This window comes from Trachemys scripta, chromosome 15 (assembly GCF_013100865.1).
Source record: "Trachemys scripta elegans isolate TJP31775 chromosome 15, CAS_Tse_1.0, whole genome shotgun sequence".
NCBI classification, from domain to species: Eukaryota; Metazoa; Chordata; order Testudines; family Emydidae; genus Trachemys; species Trachemys scripta.
This window is the reverse complement of record NC_048312.1, coordinates 6,360,944-6,380,320: the sequence shown is the minus strand read 5'-3', so window position 1 is coordinate 6,380,320 and position 19,377 is coordinate 6,360,944. Positions and strand designations below refer to the sequence as shown.

The following is a 19,377-nucleotide window of genomic DNA, read 5'->3' as shown; positions in this document are numbered from 1 at the left end:
TGGGCTATGGGTTTGTTTAATTGCAGTGTAGACATTCCTGGCTTGTCTTCACTATGGAGGTAAATCGGCACTGTTGCAATTGATGCAGCGGCATCAATCAATGGGTGAGCGCTCTCCCATTGATTTCTGTACTCCATCTCAATGAGAGGCGGAAGCAATGTCGGCAGGAGTGTGTCTCCTGTCGACATAGCGTAGTGTGGACCCTGCGGTAAGTAGATCTAAGCTACGTCAACTGAGTTATGCTACTAACATGACTCAAATTGCATCGCTTAGATTGACCAGCAGTGGTAGTGTAGACCTGCCCTCAGGCTGGAGCCCATGCTCTGGGATCCTCTTACCTCAGAGTTCCAGAGCCTGGGCCCCAGCCATGCCCAAACATTTACACCTCAATTAAATAGTTCCTTACTCCGAGCCCTGTGAGCCTGAGTCAGCTTGGATTGACCAGTTGTGGGTTTTTAACTGCAGTGTAAACATGCCCTAAGAGGGAAAAATCAAGTCAGAAGCACAGAGTTGTTGAATCTCTTGGAGATTTTGACATTCCTTCCCTTTGTTGGTTTGTGCTTCAATCCTCAACTCATTGAAATGGTGTTCTGCTGTTTTGTTTGTATTTAATAAAAATATTGTTTGTCTACCTAAGATGAAAGTTTGTAACAAAAATACAAAAGTATCAAATTATCCCCAGGAAGGAGTGAATGGTCTCAAATAATTTTTTTTTCCAATCTCCAAAATGCTTTGGAGCACTTTCCTTCTTTTAAGCTTAAAACAGCATCTTTCTTTCTCCCCAAGGTCAGATTTATACTACAAGCTTGTTCATCTTTTTAAACTGTTTTAACTCTTTTCACTTGTTAAAAACCATGTCAAGTAACATACAGATATGTCAGCCTGTGTCAATGGAGTACAGACAGACAGAGACACACACAAACAGCATTAAATGCAACATCTGATCTTGAAAACAATCTCAAGACACAGGCAACCTTTTAACAGAGCTTGAGCTCAAATGTCCCTATTTATAGTATTCATATGTTGGCAGGTGTGATCTATAATCAGGGTCCTGGGAATTCTGTAGCTTTTCAGGGTCAGTGACACGTTCTTAATACGTCGATTTCCTCACAATGAAAGTTACATTTTTAAAATGCCTTCTTTGTCTCCTTAACTTCAGAAGGAATCCCACCCAGGAAGGCAGATATTTAAGACATTCCCCACCCCCTTCCTTCCTTCATCAAAGTGCTTCACTAGACATTGATTCAATAGCTGGCTCAATGGCTAAATAGTATGATGCTGTTCACTGCCGTCCTCTCAAGGGGACAATTAACAAAGCAGCAAACCCATAACTTGTAGGGCAGGAAAATTATGAACACACTCTACAGATTGAAGTTATTTCTGGTCTGACCTGTCAGACCTGGAGTCAGGCAAGCTTCGCAGACTTGTCACAATGCCCACTTCATAGTCATAATTTAGTCCATCTTCATGCTGGCAAAATAAACTGTAGTCCTTTGCCTTGCTAGTGTACAATCAGGTTATTTTCTACTGAGATAATGCAAACGCAACATGTGTCAGATAACCTGCACTGTTAAAAAATCAAGGCTAAAAGCAGCAGCACCGTAGTCTCATTTTCAATCTGTTTTGGAGAAAGTCTCTAAGGAAAAAAAGCCCAAAAACTCCAGGGAGCCAATTTCAGCAAAGAAAAATAAATTTTACTCTGTGAGGAATTAAACAGGTGAAAGCATGTGGAAGGAGTTAGTGATGCATCACTATCACATTTCTTTAACAGAAGACAAACTGAGAAATTAATCTTTTACTATAGCAAGCTCTTTAAAGGACAGTAGTTCCCCCTCACACACCCCCTTATTTGTATTAAAATAAGGTCTATACATACAACCAGAGATAGACAATGGCCTTGTCCAAACCTAGAATGTGGGCAATGTAGCCTCTCAGCCCTTTGCTCACTAGCCTGGTAAGTGCAAGTCACCATATGCTTTCTAATTCAAGCTACTGGACTACAGCTGCTGTAGACAAGGCATGTCAAAATGGAAGGTGTACACACACATACACACCAACCACTGTAGAACCTCTCCTGAATCATAAACACCCCAAAATAAGCCTGGGCCCCCATTGTGCTTTGTTCCAACCTCAGAGATGGTCTGAACTGAGCCCACTAACTTATTTTGCCTGAGATTAGTGACAGAGTCACTTGACTTTATCTGAACTCAAAACCAAAGATGAGAGGTGGCTCGTACCAAAGAACAGGGTCATTCAATTAGAAAATGCCAACAGCTAGATGTTTGAGAAATTAAGGTCTTTTTATTGGTACTTGGATAAGAATAGTATAGTTCTCTACAGCTAATTTATCACTGGGACAGTCCCAAAATGTTTCTCCTCAGCACCCAGCCCATTAGTGGCTACCTATGCCAGCAAGAGTCCAAACTGGCCTGGTGGCACCAAGGCATGCTACTATGCATGAATCCTCTGGTGAACCAGATATTGTTGATCACTTAATCAAGTCACTGGCTGCTGCTAGATGATGGGAAGAGACAACACAATTTAGATGTCACTCATTCAAGCCGGAAATGCTGGAATTTGATTCATCATCTCGGCGCAACTCAACAGCCACCAGCCCTAAGCTGACCACCCGTCATGCCAAACCAAGCTGCCAGCTGTCTGCTGAATGTACTTAAATGAGAACCAGGTCAGATGACAAGTCCATAACGAATGGCGTCAAGTTTCAAAGAAAAGAAACACCACTCACCAACTCATATAGCTGTTCTCAGCCACAGAGTTAGACAAAAGTCTGAGTAATATTAGGAATGGCTCTGCTACTGGCTGTGACAACATATCACCAGAGTTCTTGAAGCACCTCGGGACTCATGTCCATCAGTGCCTGGCGCAGTTCTTTATGCCAGTGGTCAATGAAAAGTGACTTCTGAAGGCATGGTGAATGTCAAAAGTCATTGCTCTCCTGAAACCAGGGAAAGAGCTTGCAACATTATGTCAGTATCAACCAATATCTTTATTGTCCATACCATTCAAGGTGTTAGAGTGTCTCATTCTTCAGTACATCTCCCCAGAAGCAGAGTCAATACGCAGCATCGAGCAAGGCGGCTTTCAGAGAGGTCGGCGCATGATCAAGTGCTAGCTTTGACAACATTCATTGAAAAAGGTTTCCAGAATAACCCAAAGATGGGAACCGTATTTCTGGACCTGACAGCAGCATGTGACACAGTCTAGCACACAGCACGTGACACAGTCTAGTCAAATTGTCAGGAGCACTCCCTGCATGGGTAATCAACATTGTCGACCCTCTCCTCCACAACAGACATTTCTGAGTGCACGTGGGAGACAGAACTACTGTGTGGAAAAGACAAACCAACAGTCTACCCCAAGGCTCTGTGCTGGCACTGACACTTTTCAACCTGTACACAAGTGACCTTCAGCTTGCTTACCCAGTCCCACAAGTTTACATATGCAGATGACATTTGCTTAGATGTCCAAGCACAGTCAGTCCCAGAACTTGAAGATGCCCTAATTCCTGGCTTGATTAAGATGGCCAAATATTGTAGTCGGTGGCATTTACAATCAAGTGTGACGAAGACAGTTTTGAGTGTGTTCCATCTTTACAATGCCGAAGGAGCCCAAGAACTGAATATCTTTCTCAATGGACATCGCTTGAAACATTAATCCCACCCAGTCTCTTGGAGTAACCCTGATAAATCTCTCAGATATCTTAACCACGTGAGGGAAACTGTGGCTAAGGACAGGCCACATGACAACCTTCTAAGCAAACTGGCTGGCACTTCACACTTTGGAAAGTTTGAGCGTTTGCTCTCCACCATCAGCCAGTTTAGCCTCGGTTTCTCCGACGCAGAATACTGTGCTCCAGTCTGGCTCCCTTCGTCGCGCATCAAGTTGGTTGACACACAACTATATTCAGCCATATGCATTGTAACTGGGACAATTCGACTCACACTAGAGCTGTGGCTCCGCATGTTAAGCAACATCACTCCTCCACATATCCATTGTGAGGATGCTACCCCAGAATGGTTGAGAAGATCAGGACAAACCCGAGCCTATCACCATGCACAGTCCTCTTCGACCACCCAAGAGCACCCTTGTCGCCGAGGCACCCATTGTGGGCCCGTTTGACTTGCCCAGGCTTCTTTGCAACGTCAGCATGATTGCAACATCAAAGAATGGTATGCATCTGATGTCAGAAACTGGTCCCTTATAAATGACCAGGCCACATGTATACCTGGATTTGATTTGACATGGGCCTTTCTGACTAGATTTCTGAATGGGCCAAGGTCAACGTGGAGCCAGCCTTCATACCCGGGGCCAACGAGAGGATCCCACATGTGGCTGTGGCCAAAGAAAGTCGCACGTCACTGATGACTGCCCTCTGGCCAGATTTGATGGTGATCTGAGGGCTCTGCACTTCGCTGATGAAACTGCCACAGATTGGCTTGGCAAGCTCTGCATCCGGTATGATGATGATGTCTGGATCAGAATTTAAATTTCAAAATTGCTCCTTCTAATCCCAGAAGGTGGGGTGCCATTTCAGTTACCAAAATAAAAGCAATACTAGTGCTCTGGAGGAAGTATGTCTAAACCAATACCTTGAGTTAGGCAGGACCTCTCTCCAGCAGCAATGGCCTGGGTCTACTACCTCTACGGGGAAGCAGTAAGTTCTCTCTGGAGGGAGCCGAGAGGAGGATAGCATAGTCTGTAAAGCCTCTGGATCTGGATTCCCTATTGCTTAGGCCCTGCAACTAACACCTTATTTAGTCCCAGTACATGGGTCACAGAACGACATGTACGAAGACTGAACTGCCCGCTTTGTCCAAAAGGAAGCTCCCCAAAATAGGCAATGTGGAGCCTCTTAGTTTAGTTACTGTGTAGCAGTTTTATTCAACATGCTGTACGACATCAGAAGTAACTGAGCCAGCAGCTGGAACAGAACGTTTGAAACAGCAAACTTGTCTTTTGATTTCTTAGTGTTAAGACTACTAATGCTGACAAAAACACAACATATGTCATAACTATCTTTGTGGTTATAGTCCTTAAACCATGAAAACTTTCCACTTGCAGTTTATTCTTTGACAAAATATGTATTCCATAAATACAGCCTAAGGCAGGATATTTTCAGAATTCTGGGGTCTTTCCCTGTTTGGCTAACTAGATCTACCCTTTGTCAGAGTTTGATTGTTAGTAGGGAAATACTAACCCATGGGAAGGCAATAGACTCTTGTTGTATGAAACAGTTCAATTTCATTAACTGGCTTTCTTGAAAATTTATGTATTTAATAAATAGTATATTTAACACACATTATTTGGAATTTTCAAGAACAGTTTTTTCTTTAACGGTCATTATATTTGTGGTTTTAGTGTTTTGCGTGCAGTGGTTCTGTAGAGAAATTCTGTAGTGGAAAATAGCTGCTATATTTTATTGTATTGCAGCAATGCCCAGACATTCATGAAGACATAATCCCTGCCCCAAGGAGGCTGCAATCTATGGCTCCAATCCAGGAATCCAACCCACTAGCAAGGACCCATGCACCTGTGCAAAAGTTCCTTGAAGTCATTGGGGCTCTCCAGAGGTACAGAAGTCCATACTAGCATATCTGATTGCAAGATCATGGCCTAAGAGAGCAAGCAACATATAAAGGGTTAGGGAAAAGGGATGCAGTCAAACCATGTACTTTACATTTTAAATATGTATTTCCCCTTCAGTATACATCAACTATAAATGACTGACCATCAGTCTTTCCATAATTAGTTATCCAATTTCTTGTGGGTATCACATTTAGGAGCATTACTTGAAATCTGAAGTTGTAATAATTATATTAAGGTTTAGAGATACAACAGGTCTGAGTGGTTGTGAGGGATTTTTTTAAACAAAAAACAAGTGCAAGACACTAACCAAAGATACATACATACAAAATTACAAATATATTTTTAAAAGATGAAAATCTGATCCACCTCTTCTCACCTGCAAAGAGCTGAGATGTGTCTTTCCAGGACCCATGCGTCACAACACTAATCCCTAGAACAAGATCCAAGGGTATAGATCCTTGTACTGCTTGCGACAGCATCAACTTCTGCAAGCAGAAATTCCCTGAACTTGGGCTCTTAGGATGCAGACAGTATCAACATGTAAGTTAAGAATGTGTGCATTTCCCCCCGCTCTTTGTATTGTGACCTCGCTGGCTGTGAGGTCACAAGTAAACAGCCCGGTTGCCAGAATGTCTGTTAGAACTCCTCTTGGAACTACATGAAGGGCCATGCTAGCTTTGTGGGTTACCCTATCAGCTGGTCTTCTCCAATTAAGAGCAGCATTTGCCAGTCTGTTGCAGTCTTACTATAATAGTGCTGGTTGAAATCTGAAATAAATGGATATGTGGAGGAGTGATGTTGCTTAACATGCGGAGCCACAGCTCTAGTGTGAGTCAAATTGTCCTGAAAAGCAACAATTTATTGTTGAGCCTTTAAAGACCGATCATTGCTACCATTTGACATGTAGGTTACAGGGAGAATTACTTTACTCCTTCCTAATAAAATTAAGCAGATATTAGCAAGAATACATTCTGTGGCTCCACTATACATCTATAAAAATCCAGGTACGTGTTCATTTGCAGAGGATACTTACTACTATTTTTGTGTTGATTATATTATAGATTAAAATTAGGATATGTTAATGCAACAAACCACAGCTGCTCTGCAGTATTCTTCATACTAGGGGTTGGTTGGTTGGTGTTTTGTTTTTTGTTTGAGGGGAAGAGTTCCTAGAGGGCTACTTAACTTCTGTAAATATCTGTGTTGTTTTTCTACAGTGTTCACTGTGCAGGAAACTGCAATTGTGGACAACCTATTAAGGAAATATAATAAAACAAATTGTAGCTAGATTTGAAATGCAGGGGAATTTAAAAATACAAAAAAGAAGATGTACTCTCACTTTGCTACCTCGGAAGAGAGGGTATCCTTTGGTATCATCTAATCCTACACTTCCTTCTCTCTCTGCCAGAGCAGGGTGCACCGAAACAGCAGGAAGACGACAGAAGGACTGACAGAAGCATAAACCTCCTTTGCTTCCTACTGGTTACGGAGCTCTTGCTTCCTTGCAAACTGACAGGGGCTAAGCTTCCAGCAACCATACCTACTCCTAGCAAGAACTAATTTCATTACATTTCTACACTTTGTAGCAGTCATCTATTTTCTGCCAAGAAAGGACTAAAAATCTTATTCTAGCAACTTAAATAAAATATCCTAAGAGGTTGCATTTTGTTTTTGCACAGGCAGCTCCCAAGGTTGATTTTCAAATAAAGTTTGGCAAACATTCAGAGGACAAGAAGCGAGAACATTCTAATATTGTATTTCTTGTCTCAGGGTGCTCATTCATATTTTAATCTCATTCTTTGCAGTCAGGGGTTATATATCTGCTGTGTCATTTGTTTTCTTCAATATACAAGCCTCCAACTAAGTCAAAAGTAACACAATCACCTGTATACTTAAGTCCACATAATGTAACTTTACCGAAATTATAGCTTAATGCAACAAACGACACACAAAAATTTAACAAACAGCAATTTACTAAAATGTGTTATCTTCACAGCTAAAGTGCAGATTCTACATTTAGAAAGAGCCCAGCACCTTCCTTTTCACACTAGTATCTCCTAGCAGAGTTGGGGGAACATGGAAATATTTTTTTGTTTTGCTTTGCACAAATTGACTTTAAGCTGTTCTGCATAATAATATTTCCTGTTAGGACCTAGACAATTCCCTATTTTTACACCATCTCCTCTTGTGATAGCTAACATGATATAATAGCTAGTTTCCTTGATTTGGACACTTTCCTTTATTTCTCTCTGCTTCTGTGCAAACAAATCTCTATTGGCAACGCATAGTAACTCAACTGCAGGTTTCCCAAAGATCATACAAGAAGGTGGGAGAATGCTCAGAGGGAGACAGTCAAATATATACCAATCCTAAATCTTTATGAAGCCATGTATCCCATTGAAACTGCAATGGATATTAGTCAAGATGGTCAGGGATGCAATCCCAAGCTCCAGGTGTCCCTCTGACTGTCAGAAGCTAGGATTGGATGATGGGATGGATCAATCAATCAATAACTACCCTGCTCTGTTCATTCCCTCTGAAGCATCTGGCACTGGCAACTGTTGGACGACAAGACACTGGGCTAGACTGACCATTGGTCTGACCCAGTATGGCCATTCCTATGGTCTTGCATAACTACACTCAAACAGTGACTTCTAGTCAACACAGACCTTCCATTTGTGCTGTTATTGATGGGAATTACCACATGCACCAGTACAAATGAACTGCGCTTAAAGGAGATGGTCTAGAATACACACACAAGACACCAAGATGTGATCAACATAAAATTACAACGTCCTGTACACTCTTATCAAATATACCTGAGATTCTCACAAGCATTAGAGAGCACAACATTAAAGGACATGAGAGGTCCAAAGGACTTATGGCAGGGGTGTCAAATATATGTCCCGCAAACCAGCTCCAGCTTGCATGACATATTGATGTGGCCCACATGATATATGCTGAATTTCAGTTCTCATAAAAAGGCAAAACAAATATTTCTAGCCCTCAGGATTGTGAAGAAAACCTTAAATTGTGAACCAAATGTAAACCAACAGTGATGTCTGCCTGAGTTTGCAGAGAGTCTGATACAATAGCTCTCATGAGTGTAAAGTGCTCCACTTTCCATTCATTGGAGTATCAGTTCCAAGACCCAATGATGACACTTCAACGTCAAGATTAACAGTTATTAAAATTTTGTATTATGGTAGTGCTCAAAGACCCTAATCAGGACTGGGGTCCCGCCGCATTATGCTAGGTGTTGTGCAAACAGAAAAAAAGCAACCCATGTCCTAAATTCCATTGCTGGTCATCCTAACGGATCAGGAAAAGGGTGGGGGAATGATGCCCTCAGAAGTGAGAACTGGAAGCTCCTTTGGGAAGGAAATGTAAACGGAAGCACAGTAGAGACTCTCAAAGATAGTGGAAGAGGCAGACAGAAATGAGGCTGGAGAAGGAAACGGGAGCACATGTAGCAGAAGCCTGAAGGAGAACTGATTTTCTCACAGAGTGATGCTGAATGTGATAAGGGACTGAATAAACATGTAGTTTACTACATAAAGGCTTGGTTCTCCTCCTTCCTCTAACTAACATCAGTGGGGGAATCCATTGTGGACTGAAGAAGGAAGAAGTAGTCCTAAATTTATGTCCCAGTCCACAGGCCATAATTAAACATGGAATCTGGCCCTTTCCATCAAATGAGGTGGATAGAAAGCTGGCTAGATCGTCGGGCTCAACAGCTAGTGATCAATGGGTCCATGTCTAGTTGGCAGCCGGTATCAAGCGGAGTACCCCAAGGGCTGGTTTTGTTCAATATCTTCATTAATGATCTGGAGGTTGGCGTGGATTGCACCCTCAGCAAGTTTGCAGATGACACTAAACTGGGAGGAGTGGTAGATACGCTGGAAGGTAGGGATAGGATACAGACGGACCTAGACAAATTAGAGGATTGGGCCAAAAGAAACCTGATGAGGTTCAACAAGGACAAGTGCAGAGTCCTGCACTTAGGACGGAAGAATCCCATGCACTGCTATAGACTAGGGACCGAATGGCTAGGTAGCAGTTCTGCAGAAGAGGACCTAGGGGTTACAGTGGACCAGAAGCTGGATATGAGTTGACAGTGTGCCCTTGTTGCCAAGAAGGCTAACGGCATTTTGGGCTGTATAAGTAGGGGCATTGCCAGCAGATCGAGGGACATGATCATTCCCTTCTATTTGACATTGGTGAGGCCTCATCTGGAGTACTGTGTCCAGTTTTGGGCCCCACAATTCAAGAAGGATGTGGAAAAACTGGAGAGAGTCCAGCGGAGGGCAATGAAAATTATTAGGGGGATGGAGCACATGACTTATGGGGAGAGGCTGAGGGAACTGGGATTGTTTAGTCTGCAGAAGAGAAGAATGAGGGGGAATTTGATAGCTGCTTTCAACTACCTGAAAGGGGGTTCCAAAGAGGATGGATCTAGACTGTTCTCAGTGGTACCAGATGACAGAACAAGGAGTAATGGTCTCAAGTTGCAGTGGGGGAGGTTTAGATTATATCAGGAAAAAGTTTTTCACTAGGAGGGTGGTGAAGCACTGGAATGGGTTACCTCGGGAGGTGGTGGCATCTCCTTCCTTAGAGATTTTTAAGGTCAGGCTTGACAAAGCCCTAGGTGGGATGATTTAGTTGGGGATTGGTCCTGCTTTGAGCAGTGGGTTGGACTAGATGACCTCCTGAGGTCCCTTCCAACCCTGATATTCTATGATACCCCTGCTCTGAGGTTTCTTTCAATGGGCCACATCCTATGTAGCAACAAAGTGAGCCTGCACTCTTCAATTGAGAAGCACAGAATAATGGTAAGTATAACATGTCTGCTAATTAGATTTAAGTATATCACTTTATTATACAGCTACACATTTTAAATTAACACAAAGCAGCTTTCCTTGGGACTCAGTTGGTGTCACTGCTAATTTGATCTTAGCTTCTCTTGTGCAATTTAACTTTTTGTCTGTCCCAGGAAACCCAGAGTTTGCAATACCAGTCACCAAAGGAAACAGGGTTAGTCATTGCTTTGTCAATACCAACTTGATTTGTAATGTATAGTATAGGACAGCAAAAAATAGTGTTTGAGAAAATAAATACTACTATATTAACACTTTAAGACTTTGTGATTTCTCTTTAGACACACAGTGCTAAATTAGGTAACAGACAACTTGATGTTTTCTAAAATTTCAGTTTCCATTAACATCAAGCATTTTTATGCTGTTGAATCTAGCAGGATTACTTTGAGATTAACCATATTTTGTAGAGGCCTACATTTTCATACATGAATAGTGATTAAGACCTTCAAATTTTGAGCGTTCCACTTGAGTCACCTTAAAAGTAACTTAAATTTCAGAGGGCACATGCACATTACAGTAGAACCTCAGAATTAGGAACACCAGAGTTACAAACTGACTGGTCAACCACACTTCTCATTTAGAACCGGAAGTATGCAATCAGGCAGCATAGACCAAAACAAAAAACAAAATAAACGCCACACAAATACTGTACAGTATAGTTGTTATGCTTATAAGAAGCACACAGGACAAGGTACTGTGTTAAATGTAACCTACTAAAAAAAATAATAAAGAGAAAGTTTAAAAAAAGTGACAATGTAAGAAACTGTTTCTGTGCTGGTTTCATTAAAATTAAGAAGTTTAAAAGCAGCATTTTTCTTCTGCATAGTAAAGTTTCAAAGCTGTATTAAGTCAAAGTTCAGTTGTAAACTTATGATTCTTTCAAAACTTTTTGTTCAGAGTTACAAACATTTCACGAGTTCCAAACAACCTCCTTTCCCTAGGTATTCAGAACTCTGAGGTTCTACTGTCCTTTCTGAAAATCCAGCTTCTTTAGGGTATCTCAAGTTGGGCATTCAAAAACTGAGGCATCTAAACTCCCTAGTAATTTTTAAAAATTTCAGCCAGAGTATATAGGGTTGCTAGGTGTCTGGTTTTCGACTGGAATGCCCAGTTGAAAAGGGACACTGGTGGCTCCAGTCAGCACCTCTTACCGGGCCGTTAAAAGTCCGGTCAGCGGCGCAGCAGGGATAAGGCAGGCTTCCCTGCCTGCCGTGCCTCTGTGCAGCTCCTGGAAGCAGTGGCATATCCCCCCTCCAGCTCTGCACGTTGCCCCTGCCCCAAGTGCCAGCTTCGCAGCTCCCACTGCCTGGGAACCATGGCCAATTGGAGCTGCGGGGGCAGTGCCTGCGGACAGGGCAGCGCGCAGAGCCGCCTGACTGTGCCTCCGCGTAGGAGCCAGAGGGGGGACATGCCGCTGCTTCCGGGAGCTGCTTGAGGTAAACGCCGCCCAGAGCCTGCACCCCCGAGCCCCTCCCTGCACTCCACCCCCCTGCCGCCCTCCCAACCCCTCAATCCCAGCCCAGAGCACCTTCCTGCACCCCAAACCTCTCATCCGCAGCCCCACCTGAGCCCGCCACGCCAGCCAGAGCCTTCACCCACTCCCACACCCCAACCCCCTGAGCCAGCCTGGTGAAAATGAGCTAGTGAGTGAGGGTGGTGAGAGCAACTGACAGAGGGATGAGGGGGATGGAGTGAGTGTGGGCAGGGGCCTCGGAGAAGGGGGGGGGGAAGAGGGCAGGGTAAGGGTGTTTGGTTTTGTGCAAGTAGAAAGTTGGCAACCCTAACAGTGGAGATTCCACCACCTCCCTAGGTAAACCATTCCAGTGTTTCACCACCCTCCTAGTGAAATAGTGTTTCCTAATATCCAACCTAAACCTCCCCACTGCAACTTGAGACCACTGCTCCTTGTTCTGTCATCTGCCACCACTGAGAACAGCCTAGCTCCATCCTCTTTGGAACCAGGGCCGCCCAGAGGATTCAGGGGGCCTGGGGCAAAGCGGGGAAGCTGCGGCGCTTGTACTCACACGGCGGCGGTCCGGGTCTTCGGCGCCGGGGGGCCCTTCAGTCGCTCCACGTCTTCGGCAGCACTGAAGGGCCCCCCACCGCCGAAATGCCGCCGAAGACCCGGACCACCGCTGGGCCAGGGCTCGTGGGGCCCCTGCGGGGCCCAGGGCAAATTGCCCCACTTGCCCTCCCACCCACAGGCGGCTCTGTTTGGAACCCCCCCATCAGGTAGTTGAAGGCTGCTATAAAATCCCCCCTCACTCTTCTGCAGACTAAATAAGACCAGTTACTTCACCCTCTCCTCATAAGTTATGTGCCCCCACCCCCTAATAATTTTTGTTATAATCCACTGGACACTCTCCAATTTGTCCACATGCTTTCTGTAGTAGGGGGCCCAAAACTGGATGCAATATTCCAGATGTGGCCTCACCAGTGCCAAATTGAGGGGAATAATCACTTCCCTCGATCTGCTGGCAATGCTCCTACTAATGCAGCCCAATATGCCATTAGCCTTCTTGGCAACAAGGGCACACTGCTGACTCATATCCAGCTTCTCGTCCCACTGTCATCCCCAGGTCCATTTCTGCAGGACTGCTGCTTAGCCAGCCAGTCCCCAGCCTGTAGCAGTACATGGGATTCTTCCTTCCTAAGTGCAGGACTGTGCACTTGTCCTTGTTGAACCTCATCAGATTTCTTTTGGCCCAATCCTCCAATTTGTCTAGGTCACTCTGGACCCTATCCCTACCCTCCACTGTATCTACCTCTCCCCCCCAGCTTAGTGTCATCAGAGAACTTGCTGAGGGTGCAATCCATTCCATCATCCAGATCATTAATGAAAATGTTGAACAAAACTGGCCCCAGGACCAACCCCTGGGGCACTCCGTTTGATACCGGCTGCCAACTAGACATCGAGCCGTTGATCACTACCCCTTGAGCCCGACAATCTACCCAGCTTTGTATCCACCTTATAATCCATTCATCCAATCCATACTTTTTTAACTTCCTGGCAAGAATACTGTGGGAGATCATATCAAAAGCTTTGCTAACGTCAAGGTATATCACATCCACCGCTTTCCCCATATCCACAGAGCCAGTTATCTCATAGAAGGCAATCGGGTTGGTCAGGCATGACTTGCCCTTGGTGAATCCATGCTGACTGTTCCTGATCACCTTCCTCTCCTATGAGTAATTCAAAATGGATTCCTTGAGGACCTGCTCCATGATTTTTCCAGGGACTGAGGTGAGGCTGACCGGTGTTAGTTCCCCGGAGTCTCCTTCTTCCCTTTTTTAAAGATGGGCACTATATTTGCCTTTTTCCAATTGGCCCGGGACCTCCCCCGATTGCCATGAGTTTTCAAAGATAATGGCCAATGGCTCTGCAATCACATCAGCCAACTCCCTCAGCACCCTTGGATGCATTGCTTCCGGCCCCATGGACTTGTGCATATCGAGCTTTTTTAAATAGTCCTCAATCTGTTCTTTCACCACTGAGGGCTGCTCACCTCCTCCCCATACTGTGCTGTCCAGTGCAGCAGTCTGGGAGCTGACCTTGTCTGTGAAGACCGAGGCAAAAAAAAGCATTGAGTGCTTCAGCTTTTTCCACATCATCTGTCACTAGGTTGCCTCCTCCATTCAGTAAGGGTCCCACACTTTCCCTGACATTCTTCTTGTTACCCTTCACATACCTTGCTAGCTGCAACTCCAATTGTGCTTTGGTCTTCCTGATTAAACCCCTGCATGCTCTAGCAATATTTTTATACTCCTCCCTAGTCATCTGTCCAAGTTTCCACTTCTTGCAAGCTTCCTTTTTGTGTTTAAACTCACCGAAGATTTCTCGGTTAAGCCAAGCTGGTCGTCTGCCATATTTGCTATTCTTTCTGCACATTAGGATGGTTTGTTCTTGCGCCCTCAATAAGGCTTCTTTAAAATACAGCCAGCTCTCCTGGCCTCCTTTCTCCCTCATATTAAGGTGTCTCAAATTGAGAACCCAAAAATTGACACACAAAATCACTAAACCCTTTTGAAAATGTTGGCCTACACATTTACAATGAAAGAATATTTCAGTATACAATATCCCACTGAGCGTTAAAGTCAATGCTAGTATTATGCTAATTAAACCAAAAGATGAATTTGAAAGTCTGCATACATTAGTTTTACAGAATTGTTCCTATGTAATCCACAATGCATTTTATGTTCTTACCCACTTACTATTTAAATACAACCATTTTGGAACTATGAAATCACAACAGGATCTCTCCATGCACATACCCACTAAAGATAATTAGCTACTTGGCAATTAGATGCTTTGCTGAACTTGACATGTGACTGAGTGCAAGAATCAATCTGTATTTTTAGCTGCAAACCTTTACTGAAACAGTAACAAGTGTAAGGTGGATGCTAGCCAGGAAAAAAGCTGTAAGCATCTCAAATAATAAAGCAAAATGCAACAGCCTGCACTGATGCAACAGCTTTTGTAGGAAGGGTCATTTTTAAACTAAATTGATCAATAGTTACCATTTTAATCCTGCTGAGATGTTAATTGTATTGTTAATGATGTATTAGGACACAGAACTTTAGACAGATTTCTTTAGTTATTATTTAAATCAAAATAAATAAATAAAATTTCAGACCACATTATATAGGCTGGCATTTTGGAGTCCATGTTTGGCTACTTGCATTCAACACAGAATAAGTAAAGATAGTACAGTAATGAGTAGCCCAAAGTTTAGAAGGTTACATCAGTCTTGTTTTGTCTCCCTACATACCGTGTATGTCATTTAATGCTGGTACTATGAATCATCCGAACTTTTTTTTAACCTGTTGATTTGAGACATGTTCTTAAAAAAAAACAGTTCTGTTATAAAGAGTTAACTAAAAAAATCTGCATTGTACAGTTCTATGTTTATTATTTCTTATTGACACCAGATCACATTTGCTCAGCTTACAAGATGTTTTGGTGACTGCCAGCACCAAAAACTCAGCCTGCTACGTGATTGTGCTCCTTGCAGTCCATGCATCAACAGTAAAATATTTTGCATTTGAAATTTGCTTAACAATTCAATTGACGATGAACAAGGTAGAATAGGGTTCAGCTCACTCTTCCATAACTGTGTTGACTTTGCAGGGCTTCAAGGAATAAAATCCTAATTTCATCAATAAACTAAGCAGAAACACTTTTCTCAGACAAGAAAGATCTGCTGTTGCCATTTTCACTTTTCTATGAGTTATCATAGCTACTTTTCTAATTATAATTGCACTTCAACATATTCCAACCAAAACTATACTATCCCTAGCATGAAAAGAAGAATTCTGTCTTCATGTAGAGCATATTTATCTAGATACCCATCCTGTTTGAACCACAAAGCATGATTTTCTCTTGAAATTTTGTAAGGTTCAGGCCAGATTAGCATTATGAATCATTCTATATTGTATAAAATATACTCTTTATATTCTTTCTTTAGGGACATATTCCTGGATGTGTGCACTTCTGATATTTTAATAGTTATGTCTATTTAAAGTAAACTGAATGCAATTTGTTTCAATCTTTTGCATTTCTGACCTGCCTTCAGAAGATTGGAAACTATTAGGACCATTAGGAAACTCATTTACTGCATAAGATTTTTAGTAAATGCACAGACTAACATGGTAAATTGTATTTCAAATTGTCTAAAAAATATAAACCAAAAGATTCTCACTATTAAGTTAAGAAGTTTCTCCTTAAAAAAGATATTTCTCTGCCTACACAGCACACCTTGACTGATAATATAACTAGTTAGGGTGACCTTGATAATGCTAGTCAAGGATTATGCTCACCAAGGTTTAAAGCTATAAATTGTATTATTATACATCTACGTGATTACCAAAGGAGATCCAGAAAATCTTCAAGTTATGTCCACTGGATTTGATCTGTTAATCAAACTTAAAGAGCCACTTCACCAAATAGAGTTGTAGACATACACATAACAGTCACAACATGTTGCTTTTTCACGACTCATCCCACATTATCACAAAGCATATTAGGATATTGCACCATGAATATTTGCTGGTTCTCTGTAACTGAGGGAGTCTTAGATCTCCCTGCTTCTCAGGAACTAAGAAGAAAGGGGTTCTCTCTGCCTCACCTGTTACGGTCTTCCTGGATTCTGAAAGGGGAAGTAATGTTGCTTCCCTCCTCTCCCACCTCTCCTCTTTGGTATCACGAAGGACAGGTCAAAGCAACAGTAGTCCCATTTTTTAAACACTCCCTCTACAGTCTCATCAGAGACAGAGAACGAAGACAGTGCTGATCAGACTCCTGGACACAATGAATGCTGTCAACAAGGCCGCCGCATGCCTTTGGAAGCTCCAGAGCCAGGAGCTGAGAATCTCTTGTTTAAACAGATAAAATTTCACCTTTGTGAAATTTACCTTTGTCCAGCTTGTCCTTGTCCATCCCTCCACGAACGCAAGTCGACACCACACCATTCCGTTTTGATGCAAGCACGTTCTTGCCATTTCTGGCCAAAGAGTTTTGTCATGGGATCGGCCCAGCGCTTTTTTGGTCTGCCCAGCGGTCGCTTGTGGTCTCTGGGGATTGAGTCACTGATGCGGGTTGTCCACCTATTGTCCTGCCAGGACCCACCCATCTCCACTTTGTGTCGTACATCGCCTGCACTACATCGGTCACCTCTGTATGCCTTCTGATCTCCTCATTCGGTATGGGATCATGGAGTGATATCTTACACGTTCGCCTTTCCATTGCTCTCTGGGTGACAGCAAATTTTTCTTCCTCCACTTTTATCATTGACCAGCTTTCCGGTCCATATATCATTGCTGGTAGAACAGTAAAGTTAAACAATTCTTTACTTTTCTTCATGGGCAGTTTATCATCTGTTAGAGATGTCTTTCTTTTGTTGAAACTTGCCTACCCTGCCTTTCTCCTCCTACTGCATTCCCCTTCGAATGAGTAGTCTCTGTTCAGCTGCTTTGTCAACCTCCTCAATTACTTTCCCATTTAGAGTGATGATTCCTGCTTCACAATGCTCATTCCGCATCCACTTTGTTTTCGATGTGTTCACTTCCGACCCGATATCGTGTGAATGTGTTTGCAATTGCTGCAATTTGTTCTCCAGTTTTACTGTGTCCTTTGTCAATATTACGCAGTCGTCAGGGATTTAAATAAAGGGATTAAATAAAACCCATCTTCCTTGGAACTAATATAAAAGCACCGCAATCTTGGTCTAACCAGCTCCAAAGTCGTGAACAAACACAGTATGTTACTTATTAACTAACAATCTACATAGATTTTCGTATCTAAGATAGTTTAATAGATTCTACACCTCGCAGTCACATCTAATATTAACAAAATTTTACAAATTATGCATATTGTCTCTATTTATTTAATCTTAAACTCTTTTCTTTACTGCTCATTGAGTTTGTAAACTTGAAACATATTAATGAGACCTCTTGATCGTCCTGTACCCATTTTTTGTATTATTTTCTCTTCACCCTGCATAGTACATCATCTCATTTAAAACTGGGTAAACAACAAGAATTTGTTTGGGTTTTTGGTTGGTGGAAGGAAGTAGAGGCTAAGGCACAGTAAAGGCACCAGGAGATGCTTTGGATAGAGGATGCAGTAGAAGGCCCAAGATCTCAAATCACTTTTCAGACATTAATATATCTATCCCAGCATCCCAGAAAGGCTTAAGTTCTATGTAAAGATCTGAGTTCTATTCCTGGCTCTGCCACATACCTCCTACAGGACTGTCACCTCACCTCTGTACTTCAATTTACCCATCTGTAAAATAGGGATGGTTACTTATCTACCTGCTTAATTAATTCAGATTCCTGACGTGCTCTGAGATCCCTGGATGGAATGCACCAGAGAACCATGAAGAATTATGCACTTCACTTTCAATAGTCAACTATTAGAAAGATAAATAAGAGGCCATTTTGAACTGTTATAGACTTTTGGGTCAGGGCATTATGAGTAATTCTTTGTAAAGCTATGTTGCCATTTCAAAACACAGTTGCTAGATTTTCCCACCTTTAATTAACAGAGGGAAATAGCTGATAAAAAGCCTAAATTTGCAGAATGTACAGTGTTAAGGTGTAATACCCTGGTTCAAGTTGTTAGTGTGTATTCTGTAATTTAAAGTCATACATACATTATAAAATCTACAGCTGCTGTAATTTATTGAAAGATTAGAGAGTCCCTTGTCTTAAGCATACATCAGTCTGTCCTGACTGAGGCTCTAGGATTGGGAAGGAGAAGAACTTTTCACTGGTCTTACCCCTTTTAATTAGCTGTTCCTTAACATCTACTTTTTCCTTCTGAATTTTTCAAGGGGAACCAAAGGAGGAATCTCAACAGCCTTCCATCTAGGTACTGCGTGATGAAAAGGCTTCCTCCTCCCACCTGTAACTAGGTGGAGTTGCTAAAACAATTTCCTTTCAACATAAGGAGATTAAGTCCTGCTGGGATAAATATTAATTTAATGAGCGTAATGCTGACAAGAGAATAAAAGGAAGGGATATGATTGGTCACTGGAATATCTTTGGTCCCATTACCTTATAAAGCAACCAACTTCTACCCGTAGTTAGATGCATCCTGAAATCTCTCAACCCTCATGGGAAAGTTGAACAGTGTGGAAGTTTTGATTGTACAGATCCCCTAAAAGACAAGGATTTTCTGTAGCCCTACCTTTAAAAGTGTGTGTAGATACAAACAGTGCAGATACAAACCATTGTAGGGTATCAGAGGGGTAGCCGTGTTAGTCTGAATCTGTAAAAAGCAACAGAGGGTCCTGTGGCACCTTTGAGACTAACAGAAGTACTGGGAGCATAAGCTTTCGTGGGTCAGAACCTCACTTCTTCAGATGCAAGTGACTTCTGAAGAAGTGAGGTT

General features: G+C 42.6%; 1 protein-coding gene across 21 annotated transcripts in view; it reads right to left on the bottom strand.

Moving 5' to 3' along the window:
* Positions 1-19,377, bottom strand: part of CLIP1 (CAP-Gly domain containing linker protein 1) — a 120,482-nt gene that overhangs the window by 87,577 nt on the left and 13,528 nt on the right. Inside the window, exon 1 of one of the 21 annotated variants that reach the window (XM_034791239.1) lies at positions 16,610-16,736. The exons of the other annotated variants lie outside the window; for them this stretch is intronic. The gene's annotated coding sequence lies outside the window, so the exon portion shown is untranslated. Of the gene's footprint in view, positions 1-16,609; positions 16,737-19,377 lie in introns of those variants that run through there. 21 annotated transcript variants of the gene reach the window in all.